This window comes from Sinocyclocheilus grahami, unplaced genomic scaffold (genome assembly GCF_001515645.1).
Source record: "Sinocyclocheilus grahami isolate Dianchi unplaced genomic scaffold, SAMN03320097.WGS_v1.1 scaffold213.1, whole genome shotgun sequence".
In the NCBI taxonomy this organism is placed as follows: Eukaryota; Metazoa; Chordata; class Actinopteri; order Cypriniformes; family Cyprinidae; genus Sinocyclocheilus; species Sinocyclocheilus grahami.
In genome coordinates this window covers 883127-908408 of record NW_015505392.1, presented here as the reverse complement: position 1 = coordinate 908408, position 25282 = coordinate 883127, and the positions used below count along the sequence as shown (strand labels likewise).

Here is a 25282-nt window from a genome sequence, read left to right as displayed (position 1 = left end):
TTTTTACAGGAACACTGAATGACCAAAAAAAGCACCAGCACCAGTCCTAAGTTCATGGTCACCAAGTTTTAATTCTAATGACTAAACTTCTATTATTAAATAATACTTGAGTGTCATATTATAATGCTTGACTGATTGATATTAAGAGTGTACTTTCAGATATTTAAAAAGCTGTACCACTTTACAAACATTATATATGTTTGTAAAATGGCATAACTTTATATATATATATATATAGAGAGAGAGAGAGAGAGAGAGAGTATAATATAGTATATCAGTCTGGTGAGTAAACAAAAAAATATACTAGCCAATGGCGATTCAATTGCCAAGGTGTCCACAGAGGGTTGACTGTATAAAACAGTTCGTGCTGCACTGTATTTGTTTTGTCCTATCGTATCATATGTTGTTGCCTTATTAAAATATATGCTATACATTTAAAAGAAATGTGTTTAAGTTTTATAGTATATACTTAAATATAAATACATTCATGAATGTTTTTAATGAATGGATTTTATAATAATACAAATAGCAATGTGTAACATTTTACCATATTTAGTGCAACACTTTTATTTGTTCCCCACAAAATATTGTTTTTTCACTAAATGTTTGGATTTCTAAAATTATTGTGCCCTGATTTTTCTAGAATAACTTTTGCTGCCGAATTATCCACTATCCTAGTTTATGATAATTTTTTGTCATAGATTATAAATATACATAGAATCAGAATCAGAATCAGAAGAGCTTTATTACCAAGTATGTTTACACACACAAGGAATTTGACTTGACGACAGGAGCTTCCAGTGTAGAAGAAAGTACAAACATAGTGCAGACATACATGATAGTGTAGACATACATAGGAATAACACAGTAGGGATGTAATATAAAACACCGCTGTACCTCCGACTAGAATGTCCAACAAAACGTCCGAATAATCAAAAACTGGAAAAATGTTGTCCGGGATGTGCTGCTTAATGTTAAGAAGTTCGTCTCTGGTAAAACTTATAGAAGAAGAATGACAAAACACAGAACAAACAAACAAAAACAATAGAAGAATTGCGGAGCTCAGCGTCCTTGCTGCCATTTGCGGCGCCATGCTGATGTATTGTATAGGCCTATATTTTTTCATATTTGTTTATTTTATTTTTCTTTATAATGAAGTAGTCTGTATCTAGTAGATTGTGAAAGAATGATTATCAGTTCCACACACAGAGATATATAAATTCTACGTTTATTCTATGAAAAAAACTTCACTGGTATCGGATCGGTATCTGTATCGGCCAATACCAAACCCTAGGAATCGGTATCGGAGGCGAAAAAGGCGTATCTCCGCATCCCTAGTTTGAACTCTGGACATGAACGTGAGTTAGAGCTCTGAATGGCTTAACATTTTCTTGTTACACCTCTTTATCCCTCATTATTTACTTCTAAGTTTTCATGGTGATCTAGTGCTGTACAAATCTCAAGCGGTGGTCTTAAGAATAAGCAACTTCAGGTCAGGGTTACAGGACTGTGTTCACTCGGTTTGTTATGCGAGCTCCCACAAGACTGACCTTTGCCATGACCAGGATGCACCTGTACCTTCTCGCTGACCGCTTTGCACTCAAATCCACCGCCAGAGCAGCAAGAATATCCTGCAAACCCTAAGCTGGCACAATGCTGTAGAGAGGTAAACTCTCTGTGTGTGATCTATTGATTTATTTTCCCTGTACCTCCAGATGTGTGATTTGTGATCACCAGGCATGAGTTTGATGGAGTGTGCCAGCATATCACAGCCCTAAACAATGAATGAGCTGACACATTCAGACATGAAGCAGAACAATGTTGTATCTTTGGCAAAATAGAGCTTAGAAATTACACTGGTGCTACAGGAAATTAAATATAGCACTGTTCAAAAGTTTAAAGTCTTATTTGATTTGATTTTTTTTATTTGATTTTGATTTTGAAGAAATTAATAATTTTGTTCAATAAAGATGCATTAAATTGATCAAAAGTGACAGTAAATGCTGTTCTTTTGAACTTTCTATTTATCAAAGAATCCTGAAAAAAAAATGTATCACAGATTCCACAAAAATATTAAGCCGCATAGCTGATAATAATATGATTTTTCTTGAGCACCAAATCAGCATATTAGAATGATTTTTTTGAAGGATCATGTGACACTGAAGACTGGAGCAATGGCTGCTCAAAATTCAGCTTTGCCATCACAGGAATAAATTACATTTTAAATATATTGTATATCATCTAAAGGGGCTATTGCTTTAATACATTCAAATGGAAAACAATACTTTTAAATTGTAATACTTTTTCACAATATTACTATTTTTTTCTGCATTTTTGAACAAATAAATGCAGCCTTGGTGAGCATAAAGCCCCATTCACACTAGCATTGACTTTTGTGGTCTTTTTGGTGGCAAAAGACTAAATATAATCTAAATCTAAATTAAATCCGTACATACAAACAAAAATGAATGAGAAACAGAGCCTACTTTCTTCCATTGCGTATGTTTATCTACAGCGCTGAGAGGAGAACGATCACATGAGCTCTACCTTCTTGTTTCCTATTGGTTGTTGCTCCCGAAAGTCGCTCTTCATTTGCATAAAGTTGAAGGATTCTGAACTTTGTCGCATCGCTGGACATGCCCCATCCGGTCGCCAAGGGCCGCTGTCGCTCGTGTCGCCGGAAATCGCCAGCTCTTCATTGAAATGAATGGGATTGTGTCGCTTTGCTGTTGCGTGTCGCTTATAGTGTGAACGGGGCTTAAGAAAAAAATCTTAGTAGTTTAACGGTAGTATAAATAAAATTATAAAACAATGCAGTATTCACAATATTACAGTTTTGATATATTTTTGTTTAGAAAAATACAACCATGGTAAGAGACTTCTTTCAAAAACATTAAACATCTTTCCGACCCCAAAAATCTGAATGATAGAGTAAACTCTCTTTATTATTCTGACAGATTTCTGATGGTACATCCAGCTTGCCGCCAAGATGAGAGGCTCTTGGTGGACATTGTGTCGTTCCTCAACACCTTTTTCAAGCAGAACCAGTCTGAACTGGACCACCATGACCTAAAATGGCTCTTAGAATTACTCCTAAACCAGATATTCCTGTATAAAGCACAGCCATGTTAAATCTGTTGTGGATGAGTGCCTGTATTTCTCTGAGATTACTTTGGAGACCTCGTAAAACAATAAAGAGACTTATTGAGCCTTGGTAATTAAATTAGTTTGCCCTCCTGCCTTAGAATGAACAGTGTGGTGTATTTATTAAGAAGAGATTAAATAAATCACACTGCGGAGCAATACAAATACATTAATTTCGTATTAACACTTGTAACGGAGAGCCATTCATCAGCTGTCATTGTTTTTGTTTCTCACACTGGGGATGAATGGCTTTATTTCTTAAAAGTCTCTTCCAGCCTTACCTCGCATTAATGTGCATGTATGCAAACAAACCTGCATTGACGCGCGACAGTGAACGCTGGGTTTGATGAAACGCCTGGTGGTGAAATGCAGAGAGCATCCACAGTCGCTGGAGTGTTTCTCAAACATCTGTGCTGTCTAAATGAAACATAGGCACTACAGTGCTTTTTTTTGTCTTTGGTGGTGCCTGCTAAAGCAAGCACATGCTTATTCTTTTGCACAAAATTTTGGCATGTAACCCATCCTGCATTATTAGAGCTTCGGACATGAATGATTGCTCAAATTGTGCCGATTAATGAGGAGAAGTATACTATTACTTTTTTTTTAAATTCCATAGAGTTGCATTGTGAAGGGGCCACACAAATATCTAGCATAATATCATAGTGAATTGAAGGTGGGCCCATTTTAGCCACCTCTCAAAAACCACAGAGAACACCCTAGTAACTGCCTGATAATACCTTAGCAGCCGCTCCCAATAGCCTAGCAAATGACTATCAATTCACAAGAACCTCTCAGAACACCCTAGAAACCGCTTTGCTTTCACACAAACCAAAACACCTAGGCAACCGTCTAACAGCCACACAGAGTGACCACCAAGACCACACTAGCGACCCCTAGCAACCACTTAACAACCACACATAATACTCTTGCACCTGCCTAACAACCATTCAAAACACCCTAGCAATTCCCTAGTTCCCTCTGCAGGCATTTGATATAATACATAATGTACATAAGTTATGATTATATTGTTTTATTACATTATGAATTTTAACTGTTTTGTTCAATAAAACCATATGATTACTTGCTTTTAATATTTTATTTGAACCAATTATGATTGCCATTTTAAAGTCTATTGTTCGCTTTGGTCTATTTCTATTACCACAAAAAAAAAAAGATCTGATTAATCGATTAATTGTCAGAATAATCATCCAATTACTCGATTACCAAAATAATCGTTTGTGTCAGCCATAATTTAAATAATACCAAATAACACTGGCCTAAAAAAAAAAACATACCGTTGGTTTCACACTTTCTTCAGAAAGTATAAAAGCTACTATTTTATATAATATTTTAGGTAAAAATATATGCAGGATTATTATTCCTAGTGATGCTGAGTGATGAATATGTCATAAAGCTGCTATTTTTAATTGTCATTTCCTGTGGCAGATGAGGTTGGTGTTATCAATTGTGTTCAGCTGAATCTGGAGGTATCCGATAGCTGTAATTGACAGATCACATTAAGTACCTGTGTGTTCGTGTGTGTAGGAGTCGCACACCCTGCTGAACTTGCTGAGTGGTGAAGCGCAGACCCACACACAGATCCAGTCACAGGGGTAAGCGGACAAGCTTCAGGCCCACCTCAGTCACCGGCTACAGAGAGAACTGACAGGCCTCTTCAACACTCTGCTGCTTCGAATGACACACACTTCTGACAGATAAGACACACACATACACACACAGCAGTGGGTGACACAAACACAGGATAATGACTCACAAACCCAGGCACATTGAATGAGTCACTCTCACACACAAAATGACTCACTTGACTAATTTAGCAACAGACTCACACTTACTGACTCACTCATATTCTTTAACACATGCAGTGAACCATCACACAGCTCTATCTATAGCACAGACCCACACGCACTGTGGCACCTGAGTCCTGTTTTAAGACTATACAAATTACATTTTTCACCATTCTAACTATTAGGCCATAATATACTACAATTCAAAAGTTTGGGGTTGGTAAGATTTTTTTTTTTATGTTTTTGAAAGAAGTCTCTTATGCTTAGTAAAAATAGTAATTTTGTGAAATTTTATTATTATTTTTTTATATTTACATATTTTAAAATGTAATTCATTCCTGTGATGCAAAGCTAAATTTTCAACAACCATTACTCCAGTCTTTAGTGTCACATGATCCTTCAGTAATCATTCTATTATGCTGATTTGGTGCTCAAAACATGTTTATTCTTATTTTTTCAGTGTTGACATATTTTTGTGGAAACTTTTTTAGGATTCTTTAATAAATTGAAATCTCAAAAGAACAGCATTTATTTTAAATCTTTTGTAACATTTTAAATGTATTTACTTGTATTTCAGTTTTGAATCAATTAAATACATACTTGCTGAATAAAAATCCTGCTGACCCCCCAACATCATATAGTATTTACCGGGATATTTCTGTTGTTTTAGCTAAATCAAGGCTCAAAGTTAACTTTTTTTACTTGGTAGCACCGATGCTCCCAACTTAGGAGCACCAGCAAAAATTTAGGAGCACCACAAATACATGCAGTATATTTATGGTATTTATGCAGCATGTGTGTGTGTGTGTGTGTGTGTGTATAGATAGATAGATAGATAGATAGATAGATAGATAGATAGATAGATAGATAGATAGATAGATAGATAGATAGATAGATAGATAGATAGATAAATAGACAAAAGTATTTTCACCAAAAAACAAACACAATTTTTTAAAAAATAATATCAAATTACATTTCAGAAATATCAGTTTACATTTCCAAACATTCTTTTTGCCATTAATTGTAATAATCCAGTGAGATGTTTGTAGAGAAATGAAAACAGGTTGCACCACAACAATTATTTGCACTTGCACAAATGCTCCCCATTATATATATTAAGATTAAATGTTTATATAATACATTTTGCATTTTTGAGCATATGAGACCAAAAATGGTCGCAATTTCAGACCTTGTAAATATCTTTCATCTTTAATTGAAAATGTATGTAGTACAGATCAGCAAAAGATTTTGCAGAGAGATTGGATCGGGCTCAAACCTGCGTCACCCATATGCACACCACAGGTCAGTGTGCCCTAAACACGTGTGCTAACCCCTGCTTCACGGCCCCAAGAAGCTTCTACGATTTTTTTTTTAATTGAGTAAAAGCATGATATCACTCTTTGATCTGGGTCTTTTTTCTAGCAGGATGATTGGTTTGGAGACCGCTGTGCATTTTAATTAAATGTATTCAGGAGCCGTAGCTGCTATTGAGCTTAGCGTGCACCTGTGGTTAGTGAGGGTCTGCAAAAACACTGTCACATCTGTTTGCTCCTCAAAACACACTCATTGAAACCATTTAGACCGACAACGCAGATTTGTTATTCCAAAAGCACTCCTCCTTTTCTCTCTCCTGTACATTGATAAAATGTTTTACTATCCTCATTAGGAGTCTTCTCCTTCTATCTAACATCTGGGGGGAAATACAAATGACGCTGGATGGATAGATATATAGATGGATGGATGGATAGAATTCACATGATCAGGATGATTTATTTTTTTATTTTCAAATCTGTAACCTTTTGGTTTCCAGCCCTGGTCTTTAACTACTTGGGTACACCAACTGGAAAATAAATAAATACATATACACTAAAATTCAAAGGTTTTGGGTTGGTAAGATTTCTTTAATGTTTTTGGAAGAAGTTTCTTTTGCTCACCAAGGCTGTATTCATTTGATCAAAAATACAATAAAAATAGTAACATAGTGAAATATTATTGCAGTTTAAAATAATTATATTTTAATATATTTTAAAATGTAATTTATTTCTGTGGTAGTAATGCTGAATTTTCAGCAGTCATTAGTCTGGTCTTCAGTCTCACATGATCCTTCAGAAATCACTCTTAATATGCCGATTTGGTGCTCACAATTTTAAAAAAAAATTTATTATCGATGTTGAAAACAGTTGTACTGCTTAAAGGGGTCCTATTATGCTCTTTTACAAAGTCTTGACTTTGTTTTGGGGGTGTACTAGAACAGGCTCTCATACTAGGTTGTTTGAAAAACACATTATTTTACATTATTACAACACCTCTCTCTCCCCAGTCTGGCACGAACGGCTCAAATAGTTCCTGTATCAAATGAAGGCCCGCCTTCTGAAATACGAAATGTGCTGTGATTGGTTAGCTGGGCCAGTGTGTGTTGTGATTGGCTCCACTCGGCGCTTGGTCGGGAAATGTCATGCCCCTTACCATAGCCGCCTGCGAGCTTCAGTGTAAATATTGCCTCAAAATCAAATCAATTTGATCGTGATTTAAACCTGGATGATTGTAATCGCTCTAAGTTTGTCTGTCTTGGGAAAGCTAGTGTGTCTCCGACATAATGATAACACTCGTTGCCTTCTCTAGTGCAGCTCAACCAGGTCTCACTCTCATCCCATGCGTCGATATTTGTGATATCACAGACCCTGGAAAATATGCGTTGTAGTCCAAACGAGTCATTCATTGTAGTTTTTACCCATATGCACACCACAGGTCAGTGTGCCCTAAACACGTGTGCTAACCCCTGCTTCACGGCCCCAAGAAGCTTCTACGATTTTTTTTTTAATTGAGTAAAAGCATGATATCACTCTTTGATCTGGGTCTTTTTTCTAGCAGGATGATTGGTTTGGAGACCGCTGTGCATTTTAATTAAATGTATTCAGGAGCCGTAGCTGCTATTGAGCTTAGCGTGCACCTGTGGTTAGTGAGGGTCTGCAAAAACACTGTCACATCTGTTTGCTCCTCAAAACACACTCATTGAAACCATTTAGACCGACAACGCAGATTTGTTATTCCAAAAGCACTCCTCCTTTTCTCTCTCCTGTACATTGATAAAATGTTTTACTATCCTCATTAGGAGTCTTCTCCTTCTATCTAACATCTGGGGGGAAATACAAATGACGCTGGATGGATAGATATATAGATGGATGGATGGATAGAATTCACATGATCAGGATGATTTATTTTTTTATTTTCAAATCTGTAACCTTTTGGTTTCCAGCCCTGGTCTTTAACTACTTGGGTACACCAACTGGAAAATAAATAAATACATATACACTAAAATTCAAAGGTTTTGGGTTGGTAAGATTTCTTTAATGTTTTTGGAAGAAGTTTCTTTTGCTCACCAAGGCTGTATTCATTTGATCAAAAATACAATAAAAATAGTAACATAGTGAAATATTATTGCAGTTTAAAATAATTATATTTTAATATATTTTAAAATGTAATTTATTTCTGTGGTAGTAATGCTGAATTTTCAGCAGTCATTAGTCTGGTCTTCAGTCTCACATGATCCTTCAGAAATCACTCTTAATATGCCGATTTGGTGCTCACAATTTTAAAAAAAAATTTATTATCGATGTTGAAAACAGTTGTACTGCTTAAAGGGGTCCTATTATGCTCTTTTACAAAGTCTTGACTTTGTTTTGGGGGTGTACTAGAACAGGCTCTCATACTAGGTTGTTTGAAAAACACATTATTTTACATTATTACAACACCTCTCTCTCCCCAGTCTGGCACGAACGGCTCAAATAGTTCTTTTATCAAATGAAGGGCCGCCTTCTGAAATACGAAATGTGCTGTGATTGGTTAGCTGGGCCAGTGTGTGTTGTGATTGGCTCCACTCGGCGCTTGGTCGGGAAATGTCATGCCCCTTACCATAGCCGCCTGCGAGCTTCAGTGTAAATATTGCCTCAAAATCAAATCAATTTGATCGTGATTTAAACCTGGATGATTGTAATCGCTCTAAGTTTGTCTGTCTTGGGAAAGCTAGTGTGTCTCCGACATAATGATAACACTCGTTGCCTTCTCTAGTGCAGCTCAACCAGGTCTCACTCTCATCCCATGCGTCGATATTTGTGATATCACAGACCCTGGAAAATATGCGTTGTAGTCCAAACGAGTCATTCATTGTAGTTTTTAAAAAGTGATTTCTGTTAAATAAAATATCTCCTTTTGAATTTGACTTTGAGCTTTGTAACTTTGCAAATCTTTTTTATGCTCAAACAGCAACAGTACAGACTAACTAAAGTTGAAAAAGTGAAAAAGCATAATAGCACCCCTTTAATATTTCTGCCGAAACCATAATACGTTGTTATTCAGGATTCTTTGAAAATAACATTTATTTGAAATATAAATTTTTGTAACATTATAAATGTCTCTACTGTCATGTTTGATCAGTTTAATGAGTCCTTACTGTAGTTTAGTTTTTTCCAAAATAAAAAAAAAACTCACTGACCCCATACTTTGGAAGGGTAATGTATATAGTGCTTCATACTAAGGCAAAGATCTTTATTATGATGACTATATTTCTCACTCTTTTGCATTTGTCGTCTGTTTTTAAGGATGTGTGAGGTTCTGTCTGGACCATTTGCCTCTGAACTGTCTCTGCGCCTGCTACAGTGCCTGCACTTGTCAGACACTACATGCTTCTACGGCCTGCCCTCTCTAGAGCACACGCTCAGGACCATGGCCCATGTGACCGCCCTGCCCGGCTGGAGCACACACACACCCAGCATGGAGCCAAACACACTCTGCCTCAAGTACCTCAGTGGCCTCTTGGAAGTATGCATATACACATGTGCTCAAGAGCCTCGGTTACACATTAGAATGTATTTTGCACAGATTATATACACTTCCTCTTGCTCTCATTCAGACAGAACACGTTAAACGCACACTCACACTCAGGGTCCAAGATGTTCCCAAACACTTAAGCATGAATCACTTACCAACCAACCCATGTCTAAGCTGCATCTAATTTCCTTTGCATCAATATATTTCCGTATAGCCCAATTAAAATTCATCTTAACTACATTATTAGTGGATCTGTATTATATTATATTATATTATATTAGTTAATTGTCTTTATTAAATATACTTTGACTACGAGGTGGTTTGGTTCACAAAAGTCTCAAATGAAAATATATAAATGTAACACAAACAACACCTGTTCGTCTCTCAGACGCATTATAAAATTTGTCTTTCTCCAGACTGCTAATTATGATCGTGTTCCTGTTTGACTGCTCTTCCCAGGTCATCTCTTCATTCTACGTAGATTTGGGAGGAAACTCGATGTCCTTCATGGGCAAAGGAGTGACAAAAAATGCAGTTATCTGCCTGCTTCATCTGTCAAATGAGATGATGAGAGCAAAGTAAAAATGAGGTCAGAAATGCCAATGCAATTGACATTATCACTAGGCTTTGAATCTGACACTAGGGGGTGCTAAACCTTTTTTAGTGAACATGGTATTGGCAGATTATGTCGGTTTATCCCAAGAAATCTGTTAAATATTAAATTGAATGGTTGTACTGTAAGTATGTTACATCAGAACAGCAGTTTTATGCTTCATATTTAGAGTGTTTGTTGTTTAAGGACTGGATATCATTGTGGTCTCTGGGCCGTGAGCAAAGTTCTGATGAGCAGAGTGCCGCCCAGCTTGGCTTGGCTTGGTTAATTCCCTTGTGGGTGGACCGAGACCCTGAGGTGAGACCTTTATGTAAAATGTACATTATGGCCGTACCAGTAGGTACTTAATATGTAGTACTGTTTTGAATTGTTGACATTAATTACTTTTTGGAAGCTTACTTGTCCTGTAGTGTGACAAGCTAAAGTTAATCTAGAACTGTTTTAAACAGTATTTGCTAATTATTTTAGAATTATTATGAATGCAGATTTCCACTTAATTAAAAGACTACATGGAGTATTATTTACACCATAGGACGAATAAAAATTAAATATTGACAGTGAAAGTTGATTACTGTAAATATTGTGAAGTTTTGTTCACATCTAATATTTAAAAAAATTTTCTATTTCAGTTATCGAAAAATAACATTTTAGTTTTAGATTTAGTTAACAACTAGAGCCCGACCGATTTGGGGTTTTTGGGGGCAGAAACCAATATTAGGGAGTAAAAAAGACTGATACCGATATATCGGCCGATATTCTTTGTGTAGGGTATATTATAGTACAGTATAGTCAAAAGTTTGGACACACTTCCCATTTGTGTGTCCAAACTTTTGACTGGTACTGTATATAGAAGACAGTATATAGCCCACATAAACAGAATATATATATATATACATAAACACATTTTTTGCAATGATAACTCAAATGTGGTGATCAAACACTTATAATGATGTGACAAACATAGGCCTATGTAGTGGAAGCAGGGTATTTAACAATAAACTTTGTTATTCAAAATGAGTCTGACATCAGTGCACTTAACAGTAAACTTCACTTATTATAAATAACTTAACACAAATAGAACAAAAAATATATAACTTGAATTAAGAAATTAAACAAGGTAGCTGTGTAGGGCAGGCAAACTACTGCCAAACCAACAGGGGCAAGTTTATGCAGGAAGCACAAAATTAATAAATAATAATAATTAATAAAAAAAATTTTTTCACAAACTCTGTGTTGTGTATTTTCTGGTAATCAAATGAACATGCAGAACATTCGTATTTAAATCGTCTTTTTGCAGTTTAATATTCACAGACACAGTCTATATACATGTACTGACCTGTTTTTTATTTATTCATCAAAAATAAGACAAATTCCATGAAATTCCTCGTTATACAGTAAATTCTGTTTTTATGACTGGATTCCGCGATTTCGCCCATGTTTTCTCCATCGCGGAAATCATAGGGCCTTACTAATGTAGCAAACGAATATTATAAGCTCATTGTGGGAGTAAAAGATGGGTAAATTGTTGTTTATTTACTTGGCATTGAGTCTCTTCAACTAGGTGACAACATCACCATTCAACAGACTCCACCACCGCACTGCCGTCTATTGGACTGCAGAAAGATACTAACTTTTCAGTCTGCTACGTTACTGACTGTACTGACTATGCTGACACCGTGTCTGCGCAGGACACGACAAAGCGACCGTTGAAAATCATTTGAACTTTGTGTCAGCACGTCATAAATAGAACGAGGCATCAGTTTACTGCATCCAGTGTAGACAACATCACTGATTATAATGGGTTCTATTCTACACCGGACGCGAGCGGTGCTGTTGTGTTCTCACACAAGTGTTGTTTGATAATGCATTGAGTTAGTGTTCAGTGATGCATCGAGTTTGATTGTGCTGAAAGCATTCTGTCATGCCTGACCAATGTATGTGTTCGTTTACTGGGGTCTGAAACAGAGAGGTTAAGTAAAAAGATACGATAAGTTGATGTTACTCAGTGTGTCGGTGTGATCCTTATCAAACGCAACAGGCGCGGCGTGACAAAATACAATATAATTCTATTGTATTTTGTCGTGCCGTGCGATGTGATGTGACCAATGTGATAAGCATGAGTCCTGGGCTGCGGCGCAGCCGGTATAAATACCAGTATTGACTGAATGGCCGTGATCAGCTCCGGTGGCCGTAACAAAGACTTCAATGCGCCACAGACGCGTGCCGTGATGCACAGATCAGCTCTAGTCTCTAACGTCATTGAATCTGCTGTTAAAAATGAACTATCCATTCATCAAATCATCATGCAAAACTAAGAATTAGAATCATTGTAATGTGACGATCAAATATAGGTGCGGGTGGGTGGCGGGCGGATAATTTGAAGCAGCTGACTTGGGTGAAGTTTGAGCTCATCCGTGCACCTCTACATTACACTGCGTTATATGTTCTGTTAAAAAAAACAATTTCATATCGGCGGCATATTCGCAGATACCGATATATCGGCGACAGGCTCATACCAGCCGATAATATCGGCTAAATGATATATCGGTCGGGCTCTATTTACAACACTGCAAGTTTTCAACTACCCACAATTTTTTTATACTGGTTGTAAATACAGACAGTGTTTCTTAAATGAAGTTCTGTCAAAATGTAATTAAAAATAACATTCAGACATGGTCTTAAATGGATCACAAGAACACGATCTAAAATAATTTAAATTGTTTTAGATTTTCAAGGCTCCACTAAATACTGATTTACCATGTTTTTTAATATTAGCATTCACTGTATATTGGCACTGAATGCAATCATAGACAATGTAAATTTATTAAATGTGCGTGTCCATAATTTTGATGAAGAAAACCTTATCTAGCAATTTGTGTGCCTTGGCTTTCTATTCTGGATAGTTTTCCCAAGTACCCGTGCGTGTCCAGGCCTCCCTTAGCTCAGCAGATGCTGAGCACTGAAAATAATGGGCATGACAAACACGAATTTGTGCCAGTGCTACATGCCAAAGAGCCCATGGCAGTTAGCACTGCCAAGCACATGTGCTGGGTCTGAACATGAGTGTGTGTGTGTATTTGTCTGGCTCTAGGTCCGCTGTGCCAGCCTGGCTCTGAGTTCGCTGGAGAGAGGATGTGTAGCATTGTCAGCGAGTTGCCAGAACATTTCAGGAGGTCTGTGGGCCACGGTATTCAACATCCTGCTGGAGAGACAGGAGTGCAGTATGGTGCGTCGAGAGGTGAGGCCATCCAGCTTCAGGTTGGAAACAACAAAAAACTGTTTGTGTTTACCCAGACTGCTTCAGACTGAGAGTCTAGAACTGCCCTTCATGGACCATCTGATGCATGCTGGACTCATAAAATGGAAAGTGCTGGTTGAAAACGTCTCGGTTACTTGTGTAACCCTCCTTCCCTGAAGGAGGGAACAGACACGTTACGTCAGTTGTGACTGACGAATTGGGATCTCGCCCGAGAGCCCAATCACCTTCAAGTGTAAACTAAACAAGCCAATGACAGTTGGCGTGCATGTTTCGCCACGCGCACACCGCCCTGCCGCGCGGGTATAAAAGGAGAGCGCGTTCAAACGCACATCAGTTTTTCGCTGAGGAGCCGAGACTACGCGCCCCGTCCGTACAGTGGTGGTACAGCAACTGTGGCGACGGGACGTAACGTCTCCATTCCCTCCTTCAGGGAACGAGGGTTACACAAGTAACCGAGCCGTCAGAGCGGACGAGAACTTACAGGCCCTGGAAGGAAGGCGTGGACTACCCCAATAGCGCGCTCAACTGGAGGGATATCCACATACCCTTGGGCCGCCCCCCCGTCGACGGTGGTGAGGATGGAGGAGGGACCAAGTCTGTTTCGGGCAGAAAAAGGTGCCTTCCAAGACTTAGTAACCTGAGTAACCTAGTAACCTAATCATGCACTTCCGGGAAGAATGGAACCGGAGGCGGCTGCCGACGCCCGGCCTGCGCCCCCAGGAACCAATCATCCAGCCTCGAGCATTCGGGAGAAGGAGGAGGCCTCCAGTGCAGCCCGACACTCTCGGCGGCCCTGGAAAGCGTAGCGGTCAGCTCTGGATCTGACTCGGGCAACGCCACTCTACCTGACGGTGGCAGCGCAGCCGAATCCTCATCTCCAGAGCCTAGCTCGCCCTCCGATGCAGTGATCGACATCCTGTCCTCTGCCTGTGTCCCACACAAGATGCTGGACCCCGCCTTGTCCGAGGGCCCAGCACACTCGTCCGGAAACCCCAGGTGTTGCGCCATGCATGAGGAATGAGAGGCCCGCGGAGACGTACTCGACGGGGAAGCTCTCACCGTAACCCTCAGGTCTCCCTGACCATGAACCGAAGTAGCCCTCCGAGAACCAGAGGAGCTAGAGCGGGGCATGGCAAGGGGGATACCCCCCCGTTTAAAGGAAAAAAAGGAAACACTCTTTTAGAGAGAGCGCTGAAGCTCCCAGGGGAGGTCGTGGCGAGACCGCAGAATGGCTGCTGCAGCACGCCGAAGATAAGCAGCACTGAATGGCAACCCCCGCTGACGCCCCGTAACACCAACGCCAGCTGTTTCTTCCAAACACTCGCGGAGATTCGTCCTGAGAAGGCTCGGCTCCGAAGCGAAAAGCTGATGTGCGTTTGCATGCGCTCTCCTTTTATACCCACGCTGCGGGGCGGGGTGCGCGTGGCGAAACACGCACGCCAACTGTCATTGGCTTGTTTAGTTTACACTCGAAGGTGATTGGGCTCTCGGGCGAGATCCCAATTCGTCAGTCACGACTGACGTAACGTAGAACGTGACTGACTGAAAGGGAACTGGTAGTTCCTAACTGACAGTTTTTTTTTTCCTTTGTGGTATGATCTATTCCAGATAAAAAAATTCAGCAACCATTATTCCAATCTTTAATGTCATATGATCCTTTAGAAATTATTCTTTTCTTATTACATTTCTTATTATTATAAATTCTAAAGAGTTGTGCTGCTTAATATTTTTGTGGAAAAGATGGTACACTACCATTCAAAAGTATAAATATTTTTTTTCAGCAAGGATGCATTCAGTTAAACAAAAGTGACAGTAAAGACATTTATAATGTTAAGAAATATTTATATTTCTATTAATAATTGACTACAAATAATAATCGAGCACTAAATAAACATTATAATGAATTCTGAATGGCTGCTGAAAATTCAGCTTTCTTCACATAAATAAATGACTTTTTTTTTCTTTTTCTTTTTTTAAATATATTCAAATATAAATATTCTATTATCAATATAGATAATATTTCACAATTTTGCTTCATTTTTAATCAAATAAATGCAGCTTTTTGTGCAGAAGAGACATCTTATATATATATGTATGTATAAATCAGAAACATTAAAAACACATCTTAATTATTCCAATATTATTTTACTGGTAGTGTATAATGAAATAAAAAAGTGCTTAGTAGCTTTACAAATCAGTCAGATGGGCACTTCCTGTCTAAGTGGGCAGTTCTGTGTTAGAATAAGCAACAGTTATGATTAGATTTCATGTTGCTAGTCAAAAGTCTGCAAGTTGTATTCGTATTCATTATTAGTATAGGGTTAGTACAAAAACATATTCAGAAACAGGAGGAAAAAAATATGTTAAACTCACATAAACAGTCACAGTTTAAAGGGAATATTTTAGCTCTCTTTTTGAAAAATTTGCCACTTGCTTTCTGCGATTCCACTGAGAATTCAACCAGCATGCATTTCCATTCATTTACAAGAAGATGGCAGTGTTGCTGACTTTTATGTTCCCCTTCCCTATAGGCAGCGTTTATTCTGCAAAACCTCCTTGTGATGCCAATGCCTGCTAATGCAGAATAGGCCAAAGAGTGTGCCTGGCAGGTATGTTTACATGAGAATAAACTTTCAGAATTGAATATCAATAACACAGCCGGTCTTAAAAGCTCTGTAGACATAACACATCTCTATGGTGATTTCTGGTTTCCTCAGTATTATATTTCCTGTATTTTTCATTTTTCTGTCTTTTTTCCCCTTCTTTTCTTCCATTTCTTGTATTTGTAGGATTCAGGCCTGTGTCTGGTCGGGCTTCCTGCCCTGCAGGCTCTGTTGTACCACTGCCAGTTTTTTGAGAGCGTGGGCCAGATGGTGAAGAGCTGTTACACGGGCAGACATGCCTTCACCCTCAGCCCCCCTCCACTTCCAGCCAATGTCACCCAGGGTACTGCGTCCACACGCCCAGAGCACTGCCAGCTATTAGTGGATGTCTGACTCAGTGACATCCATATGCTTACACACATTATTAATACTGTTCTGTACTAGAGATCATGGCCGGTGTTCTGCATATTTTAAATAATGGTGTTTACATTTATCATTCGGTTGTTATAACAGAATTTAAAGTATTAGTAAGCTGTCAGAGGTAATTACTCCAGTGCATATAATTTAGTAGTACATTTGGCTGTTCTATTTGTAAATGAAGCAGTGTGTGTTTCTTTCTGTAGAGACAGATCTGAACGATTCTCTGAAGCACTGGAGAGAGATGCTTACTCCTCTAAACCAAACTCAGGGCTCAGGATCCATGTCCACCTCCAGTACTCTGGTCAGTAGAAATTTGTGGTCGACCAAGGGTTTTTTTTCTAGTAGGGTTTCTGCAGGTCTTCAAAAGTCTCAATTTACCCTTCCACAAATTAAGGCCTTAAAAGACCTTAAATCAGAGCAGAAAGACTTAAATCCATAAGTCATGGCATTAAATGTTGCATTCACTGCTAAAAAATGAATGTGTTTCTCTGTATTTTTGTCTTGTTTTCTAATGCAAATATCTAAACATCCTTAAATCAAGATGCATTTACTCGAGATGCAGAACAATGATATGAAGTCTAGTTTTCTGAGAAATTTAACAAAATTAGGTGAGTTTGTACTTAAAACAAGTCTGTCAGTGGGGTATGAAAACTTGTTTCACAATTATTCACTATCATATTATATTATAACTAACAATAACTGTTCACTAGACAACATTTCTGCAGGTTTTATTACCTTTTTAAGACCTAGTAAATCAAATTTAAGGAATAAATTAAAGGTAACACAATACATCAATATGTTCTCTAAGTGGATATGTCTAGAGAGAGCACAATTAGCTTACTTCCAAAATCAATCTCCATTACTTTTAAATTCCTTCTAAAAACAGTAGCTTAACTAGAATATGGAAATAACTTTTACTGTCCCTTCTGATCACACTGCAAAAAGTGCTGTTTGTCTTGTGCAGTTTTTTTTACTGTTTTTAGAATCAGCTGACAGTGATGATCTCAAAATGACCAAATGCATGATTGAGGGATTAATCAGCCTGGCTGATACATGTTGGTCTATCACTACACTTATAATATTATAACTAATAATATTAGTAAAACTGCAACCAAATTGCCTTGATAATTAGAGATGGCACTCTTTGGTTGAGATGGTTACTCCTTGGTAACCCCTCAATAATCAATAACTTTAAATGAAAACCAAAAAAGTCAGAAAGAATCTGCAGATTTTTCTAAACTTTTCTGTGCTGTTTTGGGTGGGAAATATATAGAATGGTATAATGGTATTATAATATGGTTATAAGAGAGCTACACACTTATAGATAGCTGCAGGCAACATCAGATTAGCCAAAATTAGCCTGAATTGTTTTCATAATGTCATGAATGTCTTTTTGTTCTTCAGATTTCATCAGGTAGCTCTAGTGGGATTAATTCTCCAGTTCCGACCCCAGGTGCTATTGGAATCCAAGACACTCCAGTCAACAGACTCACTGCTCAAGGTATGACTTGGGGAGGAAAGTTGGGAATTTTCTTACTAACTGAAAGTTTGGCCTTAAGAAGAAATTTTTTTCTTCAGTGATTTGAGGTTGTTGTTTTTTTTGCTGTAGGTCAGAGTGACACGGACAGCTCAGACTCCGCCCTCACTCAAGAGTCCCACCCAAGGGGGAGGACCGAGCCTGTCGCTATAGTAACCCCTCATCTGTTGCTAGCTGTGTGGTTTACTGGACAACCTGCTGGCTGTGTTTCCTGAGTTTAGTCTATCTGCCCTCAAACAGAACCAAATACTTCAGGACATGGCCAGGTTAGAGAGACGTGTGAAGACAAACAGATGTTGTGCAGAGTTTTGGCATTATTTCGATATTTTTAAAGCATCATACTGACATTTTTATTAGTAAAATGAGTGAATATTTATTAAGATTTTCTAAGCTGTTAATCACAGACATGCATTGCGCATGTGGATGTATGACATGCTGCAAACCCGTACACGCCTCTCACCTCATTTTCACACACACTCGCAAATATAAATATATTCTCTTGGTTTACCTGACAACACTTTAACACAACCACATCCTGCCTGCCATCTGCCTACTCTTTCAAAATACCAAATTGTGGTTGTTTTGTCTCTGCTGGTTAACAGCAAAGACCCAAGCAAAATTTAAAAAATGACACTTTAAACTTAGATTCTGTTTTATGTTTGTTTTTTTATATATTTATTCATCTGTTTAGACTGCAAAAACCACGTGAAAAACCTACATGACTTCGTGTTGGTTTTCTGCTGTCTGTTTCAGTGTTGTGGGTGCGGCGGCCATATCTCAATGTGTCTATGAGTTAAGGACATCTCTCCTGCCAGCTGCTATGGAAGATGCCAGGAACCAGGTGCGTTATGGGAGTTCAGCTATAATTTTCTACATCCACCTAAACATCAGTTTGTCAAAAGGGAATGGTTGCCTGCAGAACACCACAAAAAGCTCTGTAGATTTCCACAAAATTGGAACACCCACCATTCACAAACTTCTATACATCCTCAATCACATGCATGCTTGTTTATTAAACATTTTTGACAGCTTAATAATAATTTTAGCTAATAGTGTAGCACTAGAAAGTTTCATCCTTGTCCAGGTTCGGCACTTGACCAAAGTTACGACGGATAAAAAATGTATTTTGTATTTGTTTAAAGAGGTCATATGATGCTTTTTTAAAGATCATTATTTTGTACTGAAACATACAGCGTCTCCCTGACATGGCTGCTTTAACACTAACTGCGGTTACTGAAACCACGCCTTCTTTCTTTGCGTGCACATTTGGGTGGCATTATGCAAATATTTCCACATAGTGAGGTAGATATGTGGGGGCGTATTAGAATGAGCCGTTTTTGGGGGGGGGCGTGGCAGAGTCTTAACTTTGATAAAGAATATCTCTTTGGTTTTGACACTTTAGTCTTTGCAACTTCAGGGATCTTATCTATGCACAATCAGCTTGTAACACGCCAAAGAGAAAGGAATACTTGAAATTGCATCATATGACCTCTTTAATCTACAGATGTAATATCTCTTAACCTACTTCAAAAAAACGAAGTTGTTAACATGGGCATCTGTTGTTGTTGCAAGCTCCAGTAGTTTGTTGTTTGTTCCTTTTCTTCAGTGTTTTATTTTGACTCTGAAACAAATCACATACACTATATAGATACCCTACCAAATGTGTAAAAACTAAAGTATACTTTGTGCTTAAAGTGATAGTTCACCCAAAAATGAAAATTCTGTCATCTCAAATGTTCTTAAGAAGAAAATGACAGTCTTTATCTGACTGAATAAATGGTGTTTCTTGCTGAAGACTCACTGATAAACTAAATGAAAAATATTTCAAAGATTGTCTTTTTGTGCTGCCTGCAGATTACCGTAATAATCATAATAAGCATGCAGTCTATTTTTGTCATGACCAGCTTGACAGGAGCTCAACTTCATGTTTTTAATGTGGCATGTTTTTGAACTGTTACTTTTAAAGAACCTGTCTCAAGATGCAGTGATCTGTTTCATTCAATAACAGTAAACGCGTCTTGTGTATGTGTATTGTTCATGTGCGCTCAATACTGCCAAAGATTGTCTTATTTATAGGCTAAAATTAAAAACGAGCTCCCTATCCAAGTTGTTACTGAATTTTGAATTCAGCAAAAAGTCACGTCACACTTAATCATGACCAATCATTCTTTCAATCAGTCATTGGTGTGTGTCTTCAGAAAACTCGTGCACATCCCTATTAATAGTCCTACTATTTATTATATGTAGTTAGTGTTGTTGTAATGCTTAAATATAACAATTAAATTGAAATAACCCAATACATTCATTAAATCATTCTTACCATTTGGGATTTAAGACCAGTCTGAGGAAGTTATTTACTTTAAGACGTTATTTGCGATGATTTATTTACGATGATTTCTTAAGAAGAATTTTTTAGGAATACAAAATATTCGTAACTTTTTTCTTAAGTTAGAAAATAATAAGAAAATGGCAGTTAAGAAATTTCTTCTTAATGTTTCGTTAATCCGGACCTAGGTTACCAAGTCACAGTCATAAAGGCATCGTAAAATGAATCAAGTGGTTTAATCCAAGTTAACAGATTTAAATTAGGCTTTTGTTCATATATAACCAGAGAAAATCCCATATAGTGAGCACTGTAGCTTGTGTGTGCGTCACACACTAGAACAAAACCTTGTTCAAATTCTTGCTCATCACACAAGCACGTTTGAGCTTCCATGTTTACCATATTTGATGTGCTCTATGCATGTTTGTTGATCCTAGTTTATATGTAAATAAAAGCCTGAATTAAATTTGTTCATCATATAAAGTGATTATATCTTGAGTCATATTAATTCATTTTACAATGCCTTTATGACCTTGTTGGACCTTCTGTGTTTTGGTTACCTGGACTTTCAATGGAGGTACAGAAACATCTCAGGTTTCATTACAGATATCTTAATTTGTGTTTCGAATTTTAACAAAGTCTTATGTGTTTGGAACAACATGTGGGTGAGTAAATGACATAATTTTCATTTTTGGGTGAACTAACCTTTCTTAACCTTTCGTTTTTGTATACACACTCATACTTGAAAAATACAGTTCTCCTGAAAGTAGAATATAAAGGTGTGATGGTTTCTGGTTCCATTTCACTTTCTCTTGAACACTGCACCAATTAGTCACCTATTTGTTGTCATTTAGGGGTTTGAAACCAAAGTGCTGTATGTGTGGTTTTTGATAGGAAACTCAGCACACCTTACTACAGACTCTCTCTCTCTCTCTCTCTCTCTCCCCCCTCACCCTCCTGTTTGTCCCTCAGGTGCTGAGTAGCGTGTATTATGTGCAAAGTTTGTGTAAGCTCCTGCAGTCAGCAGCAATACACAGTGAGGATGTGCCATTCCACCGAGAGTTCTTCAATCCCCTGCTGAACAAGCTTATATCCATCCTCACGCTGGCTGTCACTGACTTGGGTAACACAAAACGTCTTCAGCAAATTAAGACCCCCCCCCAAAATCTTCCAAACAAGACCTTCAAATGAAAGAAAAGCGATTTGTAAGTGTTTTAAGATGAGTGTTTGCTTGTTTTGGTCCTCAGATGTGCAGGCCCAGGGTGCAGTGCTCAACACCTGGGCAGATGTGTTGATGCTCCTGGCTACTTTGCTGTGCAGGAACCAAGCTGTGGTCGGCCCATCTGTTAGTGTGGCACTGGGGAAACTCTGGCAGCGCTTTTCATGTGACACACACACACACCCAAACCAAAGTGTGTTACAAAGGGTGGAGACAGGCAAATGGAAAGGGAAGGCAGAAAAAAGTAGAAGAGTACAGAAAGAAAATGGTGGCAAACATAATGAAAGCACAAAGGGATGGAGGGGAAAGAAAGATTGAGGAGATGGAAGAGGATGTGCTAGATAGATGTTGAGAAGGAAGGAGACAGCTGAGGAGATGGAGACAGATGCAGTGGGAGGCCAGCTCATTATGCCTGTATGTGTGGATGGGTGTCCCTGCTGCATATGACAGACTGGGACAGAGACAGGGAGAACAATCAGCCTGCTTTAGATCTGATGGATGTGGTAGAAAATCCTGAAACAGGTGGGTGGGCAGTAAACTTGCTGACTTGCCTGCAGGTATCCAGGCTTTGGAAGCTGTTTTTAAAAGCCTGTGAGTTTGGAGAGACTTTTCCGTCAGATGTTCCCTTGTGGTGAAGATTGTTTGTTGTGAAGTTTTGCATCTTCTCGTCTCAGAGTTGGAGTTCGAGAAAAGCTGTGAAAAGTAAATATTAGCATTCTTTGTTTAGTCTTTGATCTCTCTCACGACAGACACTCTCCGAGTCTGTTTGGACCACTCGGGCACCGAGTCTTCTCTCTACACGTCGACCCTGCACTTTCTGTGTGTGCTGTTCACAGAGGAGGCTAAGAGGAGATCAGAAGGCCATCAGCTCCTCGCTAACTGCAGTCCTTTCTTCTGAGCCTAGAGAGGTCATATGTCAACTATTATTAGAGGTAACCGATTCAGTTTCATGGACGCATATCACACTGCACTCTCAAAATGTTATTCTCAGATCTGATTGGTTGGCCACTTTAAATCTCCCTCAGTTGGCTACTTCCTTCTATGTATGGGTCAGTGACAAAAAGTATGTCTAAAAGTCTAATCTAAAAATCTGATTTTGTTATGTTTTTTGGGGAAAAATATTGAATTGGTCTAAAGATACAGTGGATTCAGAAAGTATTCAGACATTTTCATTTAAATTATGTTGCAGCCTTATGCTAAAATTATGCTTATTTCTTCACATCAGTCTACACTCCATACCCCACAATGACAAAGCAAAAAACAATTAAATTACAAACATACTTTTTTATTTTTTTTTATATGTTTTTTTTTCTTAAGGTTATCGTGTTGGAAAAACTTAACTAATTTGAGTGTGGCATGAGGACATCTCCATCATATATATTTTTTTTTTTTCTTGTTGCATAATGACAAAAATGGCTTCCTACATACTGGTTATACCATACTTACTTTGATTATGGTATAAATCTGATTAATTTATTAGTAGTATTTTAAAACGAAACTGCTTTATTATGCTTACATATGCATTCTTACATTTATTTATATTTGAAGAAATAATCATTATTAAATCATTACAAAATTATTTAAATATTTTGTATTTTCTTGTTCAATTTACAGCAATATGAAAAGATTCCGTTCCAGGACCCTCTGAAAAAGATGACAGCCAAAGTGCTCATGTCTTTATTAGCCTGTAGCTCCAGCGCTCAGAGTTATGCATGTAAAGGTAAAGATCACTTCACTGATCTTCAAAAAAAACACAATGTGGAGATAACTTGTGACGTACAATGTAGACATTTGCTAGCACTCACAAAGCATGGCTCCCTCCCCATTCCACCCAAACCATTTATGGAAATCAAACACTATTGGTTTTGATGTCACAGCTATGAGCACATGATCACCTAGGGGAAGTCATGGCCTAATGGTTAGAGAGTCGGATTCGTAACCCAAAGGTTGTGGGTTTGAGTCTCGTTCCCACTACTGCACATTAATGCATATTGAATATTCAGCATCCCAGTAGCATAAACATCCTGTTTATGTTCTGAGAGTGAACAAAATATCTTGTATAAACAAATTACTTTTTGGAGCAAAAAACTTGACTAACATTTGAGTAAACGTCAAGAAAAAGTATAGAATATGTCCCTCTTAAAAGGTAGTAGTTAAAAATGTGTTATTCCCTCAACTAGGAGGAATTCTCACAGAAAGATTAATTTTAGACCAAGGTGATGTTATATTGTGTCTAATTCCTGGTATCACTGTCTGATGGATGAGTACATAGACAGATACATGTCTCTTCTCCCTCTTCAGCTGGTGTGATTGACAGCTGTGTAGAACGCATGAAGCACATTTACGCAAAGCTTCACCTGGAGTCTGTGAAAACGGGCAAGAGCACTCACAGGAGGAAGGTAACGGAGGGTTCCAGCAACATGATAGACAGCTTCAACATCAGAAACACTGAAAACCTGCTGAGAGGGAGGTGGGTGGTAGAGGCAGGTGAAGGGAGAGAGACAGTGCTGTCACAGATGTGACAATAAATGACAAAACTGAACGATCCTCGGGATCAGTTGATTTAACCACTTCATTTCCTTATACAACAATCATTATTACTTACATAATGCAGCTTATTAGTGAAATTTGTAAATACATGAATCAAGTTTTCATGACATTTATAGTATGTCCAAGATGGTCTTTTTAAAAATCTAAAACTTTGTTTGTTTTTATTTGTTTGTTTGTGTTTATATTAGGGATGTCAACGATTAATCAATGATCGATTAATTGTCGATAAGAGATGCAATCGATTAAAGCTATCGATGGTCGATTAAGCAGTTTAATTTTGGGCTGCGTGTGGCTCGTGCGCAAAACACGTGCGAGCGGCTGTGAGTGACGGTGATGGTATATAAATGCGTCATCATTCATTCATAATGTACAAATTAAGTGTTTAATGTGATTTAAACTTTAAAAGTACATTAAAATAGAAACAACACAAAGTTCTTCAACATGGAAAGCAATAGAAATATAATAACTAAGTCATTTCCCCAGATAATTCTTTCATATCGGGCTCTGCGCTTTGCAGGGCCGCGGGACACAGGACAGATAGGCTATTCATTCCTACAACTTGTTAATTCGTTCCTATGACTTGTAAATATTATTTAATTTGTGGAAATTCGTGACCAACCGGCAAACCAGAACAAATCCGCATAAATGTAGGCTAGATGGGCTCAAACGGCATCCAAAAGCATGGTCGCGATGTAAGATTTTCCAGTTAACCAGTTATTCCTCTAATAAACAAAGCTTTTATACCACACTTATCATAATCAGAGCTTAAAATTAGTAAATAAATAATTACTGGATTCAAAACCGCAATTAAAAGGCACTGTGACCGACACTTGACTACACGTTTTCCCGGAGCATTCAATGCTGTCACTAAACGGTGATGCCACAACTAAATAAGAGCATCCTTCACAAGTTTCTGCAGGACCTGACTAGCCTAGGCACAGGTTTTCAAGCCCTGGGACAAAATGGGATGCTTTAAGGAAAA

General features: G+C 38.1%; 1 pseudogene; it reads left to right on the top strand.

Moving 5' to 3' along the window:
- The window catches only part of LOC107596051 (rotatin-like), a 105940-nt pseudogene that overhangs the window by 57310 nt on the left and 23348 nt on the right, over window positions 1-25282 (top strand).